Genomic DNA, 6024 nt, shown 5'->3' on the forward strand with positions numbered 1-6024 from the left:
TCGTTCAGGTGATTGTCTCCTTTGAAAAAGCGAGGACATCAAGTCATCACAAAGGAAAATGTGAGATTTTTATTCAGCTTCAGTGTTCTATGGGTGTTGTCTTTCCTTTTTCCACTGCCTCATTGATTCTCCAACTGGATGAAGATAAGGTAGTTGTCTGGTAAATCTTTAGCCTTGTAGAGCAGTGGACCCTCACTGCCTTGGATGGCAGAGCATCCCAGAAGTATTAGTCTGGCTGGGGTGTTAACTGGGTGGGTAATTCAGGAAGCTACCTGGAAGTTGCAATGAAGCAAGATTCATTTTCAGGCCTAGAGGGTTAGTGGGAACTAGCCTTGAGATAATTGGAAGGAACAGCCAGCTCCCTGCCAAGACAAGGCCTGGCCAGTGACTCTGACTTGCTGCTGACATAATGATGCCTCCCAGCCTTCAGATCAGTATCAGTAGTGGAGGTAGACTCCAGCCCCTTCCTGGGTGAGAACCCAGGTACCTACCACTTCCCTCTTCAGGGAAGGGTTGCTGATGTTCAGATGCTCTAAACTCAGAACAACCCCTGCTTTTATCTGTGTGCTGAGTTTTAATATACTGGTAAATCTCAGAGACTAAGGCTCTGGGTGGCTTGTGTGGATTTTTAAGGGGATTAAATGAGTGAGACTGATCATGTATAAGAACAAAACATCTCTAATGTGAACGCTGGGATTCTTTAGTGTGAATATGAGTACACATTGGGAAGGATATTTTTCTTTGTGAGACCATTTCTAGAAGATTTTATGTTAGTTGGTGAGGAAAATATGATCATTTTGGCTTAGATTACACAACGGAATTATTTCAACCTAAAAGAGCTTTTTATACACATATGGGAAGTTAAATTTAACTTAAGAAACCTTACAAGTTTTTAAAATAAACCATTTACTATTTAGAGCAATAGCATGGAAAATTTGCAGATAAATAGAACAGTTCTTCAGCTTTCACAGGTTCTTGTTAAACATGGGCAGAGCCATAAACATATTTGTTAATGTGTCAAGATTACCTTGTCCCTTAGCAAAGCACAAGTGGCTCCCCCCAAGCACTGTGTGTGTCACAGTGGCAGTCCGTTGCCATCGACTGTGACTACTCCTGATGTGGTTTCTGATTTCCATAGTCATGAACTAGGTTGGCAGATAGGAAAAATGCCAGTTATCCGTAGTTGTCTAGTTGGGAGGGGTTTAGCGTCATAAGTAATTATAAGAGTATTAAGGGGCCCTTGTTATGATTTGCTTCCATGAAGACTTGATTTTACGTTTCATAATTTCTTTTCAAGCTTTGGCTGACACCTGAAGCAATGCCTTTTCATAACATTTGTTGTGGTGTGTGGGAGTCAGCGCCAGGAACCTGAAGATTTGGCTCCTGGCCCTCTTGGTATCACCTGTTAGGACAGCTGGGACTTTGTGCATGCCATTTAGCCTCTATGGATCAGTTTTCTTCTCTACACCTTAGAGACCACGCTACCGTCCTGCCTGAAGACATGGCATTTCGGCAGGAGATTATTTGAGTTCCCTTCTAGCTGCAAAGTGGCCTTGGTGAGTTCTCACATCTCATCTGCAGTCATCTCACTTCAGGAGCTGATGATAAAAACAAGAAGCCCCACACTTTGAGCTCCTACCTGCAGTGGAGGTGGGAGGGAGGTGAGATGGGAGGAGTGTTCAGAGCCCAGGACTACCACGAAGGTCACCCAGTTCAGCCCTCTTCGCTCCCAGATAAGGGAACAGATGCAAGGGCAATATGACTCACTCAAGATGACATACAAATCATATGGCCACAGCAATAATGAGTCCCTTTCTGACTCCTCTCCATTTTTCATGGTGACAGAGTGGATAAAAATAGGGGCAAAACACTGATGGACACCGTTGACCAAAACTGACCAAGAAGCTTCCAAAGTCTGAGGCTTAGCCCTTGGCCTGGTAGTGGTGGGGATGTTGGGCACAGTGTCCAAGGAGTGGGGGAGGTCTCTGTGTTCCTCCCAGAGCAGCCGTGTTAGTGATGTGATAGGCAGTTGAAGATGCTCACAGAGGGACAGACCAAGCATGGTTTTCTAGGCATAGGCCTTTTGTCGAAAGGTGCCATTAAATTAGTGGAAATGGAAGGCTGGTGGGACTTAGGGGAAGTTGGGGAGGCCTCGAAGTGGGTTGTACCTGTCGAACCTGGGTATATGGCTGGATGAGAGAATTCCACTTACTGGTTTCTCATCTACTGCCTGCTGTCTTCTTGCCCATGCTCTATTGGTGGAGTTGCTAATCTAAGATTGCAACTCCCTCTGCTCTAGTCCCTTTTTCTTTGGGAGAGTGTGGGGAGGACAAAAAATTATTGACTCATTTTTTCATAAAAAAATACATGGAACTGAAGCCTCTCTGGTGTCTTCTTAATTATGCCAATGGAATTGTGTCCCAGTGGAGACCACCAAAGAAGAGAGGAATGTGCGGTGGTGGCTTTGCCATCTGTGTGTGTTGTCGCGGGTGGGGGGTGGAGGCTCTTGAAGTGGAAGGACTAGATTCAACCCAAGGCTTAGGGTCAAGAAAGAAGCGGGTTAAATTGCTAATGCCAGCAGTTGTGAATTCAGCCCTGTGGATGTCGCCCACCTCCATGATTTAAGCCACACAAACGCTTCCTTTGGACTCAACTTGTTTCACTTATGTAGATGGTCTACATTTGCGTCATTCTCCAGCCTGTTGGTCATAATCTGTTTTGGAGGCTGTTTGGGAATATGTTTGCACATTAGTTAAACTGGTGAGAGCACAAAAGGTCTGGAAGCTGGGTGAACTGAAGCTGGCCCTGGGTCTGCCACAGCAAAAGCCAGATGAGTTTTCTCAAGCGCTTAGTGGATTACTGGCCTGGTGAGCTTCATAGATTAAAGATGGAATTATTATTCACCAAACATATTCCCTTTCCCCAGGAAACCTTATTGCCTCCTGCCATTGGAGTGTGGAAGTGCCCAGGGACAAATGGAGCCAATTAGGCTCCTGCCCAGGTTACAGTTCTGGGGCCAAGAGCTTCCTTCCAGCCTTGGCTCTGTTACCTTGGACAGCAGCCAGTGGTGTTGCCACAGCTGACCCTTGCCAAGAACCTGCTCTCACAGGAGATGCTCCCCGTAGAGCAGAACAGGAGCAAGGAGTGGAAAGATGAATAGTATCGACAACAAATTCCCTTTAGTGAGGGTGTTTAACTTTCCAAAACATTTCACACAGTTTATCTTGATTCTTATTCTTCTGTCCCTTTGCTACCCAGCTGGGCAAACTTGTACAAGTGTTTCATCTCCCTTTGTTTGCCTTACCTGCAAGACGGGTCAATCCCAGCTCTAACCTTGAGGCCCCTGTGCAACTGTGGTCCCAGCTTTGCGGCTGATGGGAAAGGGCCTGACAGTGAAGTGTTCAGGCAGTGAAGCTGAGCATCATTCTGGCTTTTGGCCTGCACTTTTCCCCGGGCAGGTCATGCTGCCTTGGCACAGAATCTGGAGCCAGAGTGAACCAGGCTGTGCATTTTTTTTCCCCGAGTCCCCCTTTTCAAATTGTTCCCTGGCACAGTCACTTCTCCCTTTTACACAGCTGACAGGTGAAATGTTTGAGTGGCCGGCATGGGTAAGTCTCTGTAAAGGTTGCTGGTCCATGTGCACAAGGCTGGACAGTGAAGGTGAAGGTCAAAAGTGACTCCCACATCAGGTTGCCCCCCTGCTTCTCTCTTCTTGGCAGATGGGCTCCTCTCTAGGTTCTCCTAGGTTCACTGTTCCTGGCTCTTCCAGGCTTTTCCTGATGCTGAAAACAAACAACCCCCATGGGTTGCTTGTCCTATTAATTGGTGATCATCAGTCCTACACTGTGGCTTTGATTTAGGTGGATGGACACCAGTTTAATTTTCATACAGACTCTTCTGCTGTCACCTGAAAGTCACGAGGTGACCTGGAATTTGCTTCCTTAGGATCCCAGCAATAGAGGCCATATCCATGGCTTGCAGTAGCAATTAAAATCAAGACTTTTTCAGAGCAATTTTAGGTTCATAGAAAAATGGAACAAAAAGTGCAGAGACAGAGTTTTCCTATCATTACCATCTTGCATTAGTGTGGTACACTGATTACAGCCAATAGTGATACATTCTTACTAGCTTAAATTCATTGTTAATGTTGGGGTTTACGCTTTGTAGAATACATCCAAAGGGTTTTGGCTAATAGTTAATGACAGAGCTCCATCATTATGTGTTACACATAATGTCCCACTGCTCTAAACATCTCTGTGCTCCACCTGTTCAACCCACCCTCCTCCCCAACCCCTGGCAACCACTCATCTTTTTACCATCTCCATAATTTTGCCTGTCTGAGGATGTCATATAGCTGGAATCATACAGTATGCAGCCTTTCCAGATTGGCTGCTTTCATTTAGTGATCTGTATTTAAGGTTCCTCCTCATTTTTTTGTGGCTTGATAGCTCATTTCTTTTCATTGCTCAGCCATATTCTGTTGAGTGGATGTATTATATCTATCTATTCAGTAATAGCAATTAAAGAAATTACTGAAAGCCATTGGTTTTCAAGCCTGATCAGTGCAGACCTTGTCCTGGGATTTCCTCCTGCTGTGGACCTGTTGGACACGGAGAGTAGACAGGTGCTGAGACACTGGTGTGCAGCCCATGCTATCTCCTGGATAAAAACTGACAACCTTTAGCACAAGTTGTTATGTCTGATATACTATGATGGACGTGCAAAACGAACGTGCAGGATACTTTCCTTGTATTTCAGACTCTTTTCCTTGGCGTTTCTTTTATTTTGGTACTATTTATGCATTCAATTTTGGCAAACAAAAGAGGACACAAGCAGATAAACACACTATAGTTTTCATCCCCATGTCTTGTTAGGGGCTGGAAGTGCTGCTGGTGGGTGTGGTTCTCCTTTGACAGCCTGCCACGGTGGCCAGGGGTTGAGGTCTGATCGCAGTGATGTTCCCAATGTTGCCACTGGCCCCGTGCTGGCAGTGCTGCTCTCTTCCCCATCTTACTTACCAGGGGACTCCAGCCGAGATCTTTCCCTCATATTTTATTACTTACTTACTTACTTACTTACTTTATTTATTTTTGTTATGTTCAATTAGCCAACATATAGGACATGATTAATTTTTGTTAAGCTCAGTGATTCATTCGTTGCGAATGACACCCAGTGCTCATCACAACACCTGCCCTCCTTAATGCCCACCACTTGGTCACCTCATCCCCCTGTCCTCCTCCCTCTGTAACCCTCAGTTTGTTTCCCGGAGTCCAGGGCCTCTCATCGCTTGTCTCCCTCTCTGATTTGTTCACCTGCGGTTGGGCGCTCCCTTCCCCTGTGGTCCTCTGCTCTCTTCCTTACGTTCCACATTTTTATTTATTTTTAAAATCATTCTTCCAGGGGCGCCTGGGTGGCTCAGTAGGTTAAGCCTCTGCCTTCAGCTCAGGTCATGATCTCAGGGTCCTGGGATCGAGCCCCGCATCGGGCTCTCTGCTCAACGATGAGCCTGCTTCCCACTCTCTCCGCCTGCCTCTCTGCCTACTTGTGATCTCTCTCTCTGTCAAGTGAATAAATGAAATCTTAAAAAAAAAAAAAAATCATTCTTCCAAACTTGTGCTCATAGTGTGTGAAGGACTGTGGAGATTTTTGGAGCAAACTAGACTCAGCTACCCTGCCTTGTTTCTCAATGTTTCCCTACTGTCAATTCTCTCCCAGGCTCTGTTCTAGCCAACCCAAGTTCTGCTTCTCTTTTAATTCTCCCCCAGCTTTTCTTGGTACCTCTTTAAGCTCTTTAAGCTTGTTCCTTCTTTTTTTTTTTTTTTTTTAAAAGATCTTATTTATTTATTTGACAGAGGGAGAGAGAGAGATCACAAGTAGACAGAGCAGCACGCAGAGAGAGAAGGAAAAACAGTCTCCCCGCCGAGCAGAGAGCCCTATGTGGGGCTCGATCCCAGGACCCTGGAATCATGACCCAAGCCGAAGGCAGAGGCTTAACCCACTGAGCCACCCAGGTGCCCCAAGGTT

The 6024-nt window shown here is 45.8% G+C and overlaps 1 protein-coding gene across 2 annotated transcripts in view; it reads left to right on the top strand.

The window, feature by feature from the left end:
* The window catches only part of KCNH1 (potassium voltage-gated channel subfamily H member 1), a 407094-nt gene that overhangs the window by 87700 nt on the left and 313370 nt on the right, over positions 1-6024 (top strand). The window lies entirely within an intron of this gene.

Source organism: Mustela nigripes, chromosome 10 (assembly GCF_022355385.1).
Source record: "Mustela nigripes isolate SB6536 chromosome 10, MUSNIG.SB6536, whole genome shotgun sequence".
Taxonomy (NCBI): Eukaryota; Metazoa; Chordata; class Mammalia; order Carnivora; family Mustelidae; genus Mustela; species Mustela nigripes.